General features: G+C 35.2%; 1 non-coding gene across 1 annotated transcript; it reads left to right on the forward strand.

Annotated features, from left to right (window-relative positions):
• Positions 1 to 7,479: 7,479 nt before the first annotated feature.
• LOC136231684 (U1 spliceosomal RNA) lies at positions 7,480 to 7,640 on the forward strand. Its single transcript, XR_010690053.1, has one exon. It is a non-coding gene; the product is annotated as a U1 spliceosomal RNA (small nuclear RNA).
• Positions 7,641 to 8,708: the final 1,068 nt, after the last annotated feature.

Genomic DNA, 8,708 nt, shown 5'->3' on the forward strand with positions numbered 1-8,708 from the left:
TCCTCAATTTTACTACTTTTAACACTAATCCATTCCTCATCCCAATTCAAACTCCATTCAGTATCGCATCCGGTCAAACACTTAATCCTCTCAGTTGGAGGATTTCGATTCAAAAGTTCGAATTTGATAAATGTTTAGCCACTTAGATCAGAGGAATGTAACTAGGCTGGGTTTTAATTTCTTACTCGTTTTGAATCATTGGAATGATCGCCACTTAGAACGTAACTTTTAACAGAGTTAGGAAATCTGGTAAGGGTGTGTAAAATTAGGGGATCAACGTTGCGTGCTTAATTGTACCATTTTTAACCTTAGCGGGGTGTTTGTTAGGAGGGATATAGGAGGTGAGATAGGGATAAAAAACACGAGATAAGTTATCCCGCGTTTGTTTGTGAGATAGAAGAGTGAGACAGATGAGGGATAAGTCTCTTATCCCTCAAATCCTATACCCAGGAACGGGTGGTATAAGGAGGTGGGATAAGCTCCTGCGATTTTAATAGGATGGAAAAGTCCATCTTATCCCTCAAATTAATGTTATGTAGTTTAAATAAGGTTAAAACAGTAAAATGTATTATTTTTATCCTTATCCCTATCCCACGTACCAAACATTGAATAATAATTCTCGAATTATATTTTTATCCTCATCCCAACTATTTATAGGGGTAATATAACGCTTGGTTGGCAAAGTTAAGGGTATTTTTAAACCTTATTATTATTATTATTATCCAATTTCAATTTTTTCTTAAATTTAAATGTCAATTCATTTCCAAAAAAAAAAAAAAAAATATCAATATGAAAAATAATATATTTATTTACTTTTTGCAATTTTACATGACATATATACTTGTTATTTTAGTAAGATATTTTTGTCCAACACGAGATTATTTTTTAGATTTGAATTCTCACATGTATATATGTATTTGATCTGATATAGATGAGAGAAAACATGACACAGGTTCGCATTGGAGAAAACACAATTCATCACTCAAGAGAGAATTTCATTAATTAATGATATTTGAAATTCACCAAACATTCTAATACTATGGGTAAAATTGCACCATTTTAGACGTTACAGCATATTTCTTTACCATATGGCGTAGAAAACACAAATATTTTATTAAGGTGTTGCACATCAAACTTGATTAGTAATTCAACAATGGTGAAAATTGCATTCCCATCTTTTGATTATTTTTGTTGTAAAATGGAGGCATGTCAATGGATTGAAATTCAAGTACCTTGTGCTCATGATGATAGAAAATCATTTGTACGGTATATATATGCTGATCTCAATTCGTACATATCAAACCATAATTATACAGACATTGTTTCATTTCAATGAAGTTTTCTTGCTCTCTTTCGGTTTGTTTCCTCATGCCGTTATCATTGTTGAATTTTTCCGCAGAGAGTGTTCCATTCCTTTTATTTGAAATTTCTGTCTTGAACGAGTTGGGAAAGGTTGTATTCCTCCACTTTCTCCTTATATTTCTTATTCTTAGTTCAACTTCTTTCTTGACACCATGTAATGTAATTGATAAGGAGCATGATGCCTTGAGATTGCACAATTGCTCCTCAAATGCCGATGAAAAGAAAGCGGTGTTTACATTCTGCAAGCCAAAGTAAGCACTGTATATGTGCAGATGGTTGTGTCAAAGCCATTTGATTTTATAAGCTATTTATGGACATCTGTATATATTATCTGTCATGTTTCAGGTTTTGCAGGACTGTCTGATGCTTGTTTTGTGATTAAAGAGTTGTATAAATAAATATGCAAGACAGAAACATTGCAATTAGAGTTTTATATTTGCATCCATGCATTTCATCATTATTAATTGCTACAACTTCCTATGCATTAACCTGTGCATCATATGAATGAATTTGAGCAATAATTTATAATAGAAGGATAATTTGCGCAGCTTCCAATTCAATTTGATGCTGATTTCTCTGTCTATCAATAATTCCTGTGCCATTGTTTATAACTCATGGTTGCATATATTTTATTCATTTGGATCTCATTTCCTACAACTCATTCAAATAATGTAAGTATTATTGTGCATCAACCATTATAATATAATAATCATAATTTTCACAGATTCAAACTCAATATTCTGCAATTTGATGCTCATTTCTCTGTCTGTTAGCTATGAGACCAAGTCACCTAAATGTATATATTATAAATATATAGCAGACAATGGTGAGATATTGATGGATCTGTGACTCAAACAAGGAACATTACAGCTATTATACACTCTACGAATTCAGATGGTAGCTATCATCTCTCTTCCTTGTATATAACCAACTATTCAGTAGCTTAAACACCAATTTCATTTCTACATTCACATCCATCTTTATTAGCTTTATTTTCACCAACATAAAAATGGCTTCTTTCCATCTCCGTTCCATAAGTTTTCCCTCTAAATCCCATCCTCTAACTGAAAATCTCAAGGAGCAACTTGACAAATTCAAGAAATCAGAATCATCAATTGGCCAGAAGTTAGGTGGCCTGAAAGAGTTGTATGAATGTGTTGATGATTATCTCCAAACTTTCTCCAATGAGAAGCATAACCAATCTGTAGATCAGGCACTGAATGGATCAGTGAGAGTACTAGATATGTGCAGCACCACTAGAGATTTTCTCTCACATATGAAAGAATGCGTGCAGGGCCTAGAATCATCTCTTAGAAGAAGAAGATCGGATGCAAAATCCAGTTTAAATGAAGTTGATGAATATATGGTGGATAGAAAGAAACTGAATCAAGTCATTATCAAGTACATGAGGAAATTCAACAGACAGGACAAGAATTGCAGAACTACATCCTCCAACGATAACAGTGACATGATTAGCATGTTAAAAGATGCAGAAGAAATTGGTGTTACAGTATTTGAGTCCATCTTATCTTTTATTTCTCAGCCAAATGCCAATTCAAAGCTCTCTGGCTTCTCCATTATCTCTAAATTGTTGCAGTCAAAGAATTTATCATATCATGAGGAATTTGAAACCAATGAAGTGAAGAAGATTGACACACAATTGATGGTATTCAAGTCAAACAAAGATATGAATCAGATGCCAGAAATTTTGAATGGATTGGAGGAATTGGAGAAGAGCCTAGAAGAAGTAGAGGAAGAGGTAGATTGTGTGTATAGGCGCATTGGTGAAAACCAGAGTTTCCCTTCTTAACATTTTAAATCATTAGCTTTCATCACAACTTTTGTATAGAAAACAATTTTGTTCCTAAATGTATATATCATACACACCAGTATAGATATTAATATTCAAAACATTCCGTCAATTTGCTTTCTATCTTATTTCTGATTTACATTCGGTCAATCAGTAAAGAAATTGTATATATGCTAGAGTCTGAGACTAGCCATGCATTCAGATTTCTCACAAGATTTATTTTTCAAAAGCCAAAAAACCACAGTGGAATACTAATTGCAACATAACTGAACTTCTTAAATTACACTACGCCAAAACCCTCTTTAGATGACGGTTAAAAACCGTCGTCCCGCGAGATATAAATCTGTCACGGGGCTCGCTGCCGTCTATTGCACCTTCAGACGACGGTCAGGTTCTGTCATGTTTCGTCATCACACATGACATTAGCCTATTTTCTTACTGTCATCTTACCCTTGTTACGATGCAGCTTATTTATTACTGCCATCACCTTTAATGTCATCACATGACATTCTAACAATTAAAACGGCCAGGTTAGCGTGTGGAAAATTCGCATATTTAATTTGAGATGACAGTTCGTATAATAATTTCTGCCGTTATAGCCTGTTTAGATGACACAAGTCTTAATCAATCACGTCAAAGGATTTTTTTCATATGATAGAAACATTTATTTTAATGTCTTTTTATTGCTGTTTAGATGACATTTTTAAAAATTAAAATGTCACTTTATGCCTTCTTATTCGTTTGAATTTCTGGTTTTTATACCTGAATACAGAAACATTCTAAAATATGAAGATTAAATTTTGTATATCAATGGTTTTAATTTTATTGGAGACCAATACTCATAATATGTTTATATTTGTGCCTAACGTCAATCCATATCTTGAATAAATAATACATTTCTGAATTAAAACACAAAAATAATAATCAATCTTCCATAAGTCAATCCATATTTTGGCCTAATAATTAGGCTTATAATCCCAAAGGTCTTGGTATCTGCAAAAGCCAAGCAAGTCATTAATATTACACACATCCCTAAACTCAGTAGTAATTACGCTACCCTTCCCCTTTCACAGCCTTTCACTTACCACAATCATATCACTATAAATATATGCATCATCATTCAGAATCATACCTTCAACAAACAGAAAACTTACCAACAATGGATCCCCTTGTTGAAACTCCAGGAGACATAATTGCTGACTTGGATAAGTTGTACATGGAGAACCCAGAGTGGCTTCTGGCCATCAATGGTACGTATGTCAATCCATAGTTGTTCTGTAACCCTTCTTGGTTTCTTCTGTGTATTTCTAATGATTCTTCTTGGATGATAACGTACAGGTCATCTCAATGGTAACTTCTTCACACGGTCGATCGGGATGAAAGGCCCCCAATACACCCCATATGAAAGGGGTGTATTTGAAATCAGATCAGCTACCCTCCAGATTTCCCAAACAGACCTGCAAGAGTAATATTAACTCAGATTAGTAAGATATAATCACCTACATGAAACATACACTAATAAATCTCTCCTCTTATTCTCAGTTTTGCTTCCGGAATAGGATATAGCATCCTAACGTGGCTCCTCAGGGGTTGATTCAACTTCCCCGTATCCTTAATAACCATCGCTTTTCCACTGCCACGGTATAATGCAACCATTTATCTATTTCATTTGATAAACATACAACATCATATTTTTGTTCTAATTATTCTATGCATTTTGTAGTGTCTGTGGCACCTATATGATCTACTTCTACAGCCCCACAGTGAGGAGCCATATCATGGGCAAGAAGCAGTTGCTGAGCAATACCGCAGCAACATGGAAGAGTATGAGGGGATCGCCCGTATATGGACCGAGGAGTATGCAAAGTGGATATAAGGGTGTCCAAATCTCCTAAACTATCTTGGCTAAGAGAAAGGAGAATCGGAAGGCAATGTGAGCTCCAAATGTGGTTCTCATTCCAATTCCAAATTTCCTTTCTATAGTCAAAATAGTTAAGGAGCTTTGGACCTTTAATTCCCCCCATTTTGTAATATAACGTAGAGCTTTGTGCTCCTAAACTGACCCTTTTATAATGCTCCTTCCACTTGGTAATGAGGGTTATGATGCTGTCACCACAAGGGACTCTGTTTGTGCTGAATATGAAGGGTGTTCAAATCTCCTAAGCTGTATTGGCTAAGTGAAAGGAGAATTGAAAGGCAATGTGATATCCAAATGTGGTTCTCATTCCAATTCAATATTTCCTTTCACTAGTCAAAACAGCTAAGGAACTTTGGACTGTCAATTACAACCGAAAGGCAACACTCATCCCCCCCTTTTGTAATATAACATAGAGCTTTGCTATTCAGTTTGTATGTATGTGCAAGTAGACTAAAATGGCCCTTTTACAATGCTCATTCCACTTGGGTTGTACTCGTGGTACTCTAAACTTGGTAATGAGGTTTATGATGCTGTCAAAACAAGGGACTCTGTTTGTGCTGAATGCATCATAAACCTATCACCATGTTTAATGTTGTTGTTACGATATCAAACCGAGTGGAAAGGAACATAGTAAGAGTATGGCCAATGCACATACATAACCCTTTTATGTAGAGCTTGTTATTCAGTTCGTATGTATATGTATATTAATCTATCTAATCAAAGCATATATTATCATTTGCAAGCCATATCAGTACATGCAATTAGCCTAAATTTACCTTTTAATACATGCTTCATACATGCTCAATGACCCTTTTACAATGTTCCTCTAATACTTGATGCATGAGTAATAAGCTACATGCCCAAATGAACAATCGTACACATACTCATATAGAACCTCAAACATAAACATCAACAGAACGTCAAACATAAACATGTTTCATACACATACACATACTCAATCACTTCTAGCAGTATAACTCATAGGTGTAAGAGTAGTGCCAATCACAATGAACATTCAAAGCTTTAGAGTATGCCTAATCAGCCACATGCTTAATGATCATTCATACATAAACTCTATGAGTCCTAGCTTCCTAAATAGTTATATCTAACCAATCAGTTCATACCAATCATTTCATCATCACCCCAACATCATACATATATGTAATCGTTCAGTTCAAACCTACATAACAATATATATACTAAATCAGGCTAGTTTCCTAAATCAATGAGTTATAGGTTCCAAAACAGTACATCAAACATACACAATCACTTCTAAAGGTATGACCAATCAGTTCAAACCAACATAACATTAATATATATTCAGTAAGTTAAAGAAATCTTCCCATATGCTAAAGGCATGAACCGATTGACAATCTCTTCAGTCAGCCTTCCCATGTACTGAAGCATTCTTACTATCCATGCAAATAGTGTTCAAATAAAAAGGAATCAAATGAGTTCATACCATCTGCTGTATCAGGCACTGTCTTGCCCTAGATTAAAAAAGATAAAGACCCAAGCTTTACAGCAGTGAATCTAAATACAATAAAATCAGTGTAACTAAGCGAGAGATCTAAACCTTTCAACGATAGGTCTGAAAATCACAAGATCCTTATACCAGCTGTTGAAATCGACATACACCAAAGTAAATCAGATGAGGAAAAGATAGAGTAAGGAACAATGATACTCTAATACATCAAGAAACGAAGAAAATATGGCTTACCAGTATCGTGTTTCGAGCTCACCCAGTGATTGCATGTCCAAATCAACCATGGAGATAGAGAGGGATGAGAGGGATGAAGCTTGTGTAACCTAAACTGGGGTTTGGGATTGAGAGACGGTTTATATATCAGCTGAAATTTCAGTCAAATGATATAGAGCGCCTAAAATTTGGTATGGCTGCATAAGTGAAATTTCATTTGCCGCTTTTTTGTTTTCGGCATACAATGACATTCATTTATTAGAAGTGTCATCTGTAGAGTGCATCAAATTTAAAGAAAACGCGCATTTTCTTTGGATGACAGGATTCTGTAATCGTAATGTCATCTGAGAATCGAGCGCATTTTTTATTTCGCCTTCAGATGACATACAGTTAAAATACTATCACGAAAAATATTCAGACGACATGAAAACAAATGTCTGTCATGTATCTTGTGTCATGTGAAAGGGAAAATAGCATAGTTTTATGTGATATTTATACGATAGAGTTTATCTTTCTTTCACTTTTCTCCGAATTTCAAAGAAACACTTGTCATAATCGAGCAACTTTAAACAAAACAAAAAGCAACACATGTGAATGATGAAAGAAGGTAGTGAATCCCACATTGTGAGTTGGTGGAAGTGATAAGGAGGAGTAAGAGAATAAATAAAAAGGACCAAGTAACATTATAACATACTTACCTGGACAGGGTCAATGGGTGATCATGAAGGCCTATGGCCTAAAGTAGTGTCTTCCATTGCACAAATGAGGGGTACTTCTCTACGGTCTCCCCAAGTGGGAGCTCCTATCTCATTATTTATTGCTTTGGGGGCCTGCGTTCGCGCAGCCCCTGTTAAATATATTTCCAGACAATTAAATTGTATACATGATTTGAACTTCAATCGACTTGAATAAATGTTTTGTTGAATGTTCTGAGTTTTCTTGCTTGTCTATTTTCAGTTGTGAGCGAGTACAAACAATCTCTAGTGTGAAGACTTAAATGAGGAGAATAGAAACATACATATGGAGGTGCACTTCTAGTGCCTCGTTCTTGTGTTGGATTTTACTTTCTTCTTTATTGCATTACATGTCTCAAGAAACTTGTGTGCATGTTATTAGGGGTGGTAAAAGAGTTGATGTTTCAATATATGATATTGTAGTTGGAAACGTAATTCCTCTAAACATCAGTGACCATGTGGGTACTTCTCATTTGTGATATGGTTTTTACAATTTCTACATGTGTTGATAGTCGCTCTCTTCCCATTGATGAATCTAGCATGACTGGAAAAGCAAGATCATAAGGGTTCTTTGCATATTCTATTTTGAGTCATAATTCTGTAGGGGTACTCAGTGGTGAATATAGGATTACTCGGTTGGGGGGGCCAATTTTACACGTGCGTTTACAATTTTTTTTTTTGCTAAATCGAACTTGCTCAATTTTTTTTGTATATATGCGTGTTATAATTTGAATGGTCAAGAACCAATTTTTAAGTATTAATGTATAATTTCTCAAAATTGGATTTAGGGAGGGCCGAACAGGTAAAAAAAATTAAAATTTTTTATATGAGAGGGCCTAGCAGGCCAATAAAAATTAATAATTTGGATTTAAGGAGGAATTAATAGGCAAAAAAAATTAGAAATTGGGATTTAGGGAATACTTAATAGGTCCAAAATATTGAAATTTTGAATTTTGGACCATTTTGGGAGGCTAATTCAACACCCCGATATTTTTTTGAGATAGGGGGCTCGAAACTACCTGGGGTCAAGATGGTTCCGGCGGCCGGAGGGGCCCAAACCCACCCTGTCTACGCCCCTCGGGGTACTCATTTCATAAGTGCTATTTTTGCAGGTTTACAAGAATTCCAGGAAACCAATTCTAATGTTTGGCTCCAAAGTAGCGGATGGTAGTAGCGTTATGGTGG

The sequence above is a fragment of the Euphorbia lathyris genome, chromosome 5, assembly GCF_963576675.1.
Source record: "Euphorbia lathyris chromosome 5, ddEupLath1.1, whole genome shotgun sequence".
Classification (NCBI taxonomy): Eukaryota; Viridiplantae; Streptophyta; class Magnoliopsida; order Malpighiales; family Euphorbiaceae; genus Euphorbia; species Euphorbia lathyris.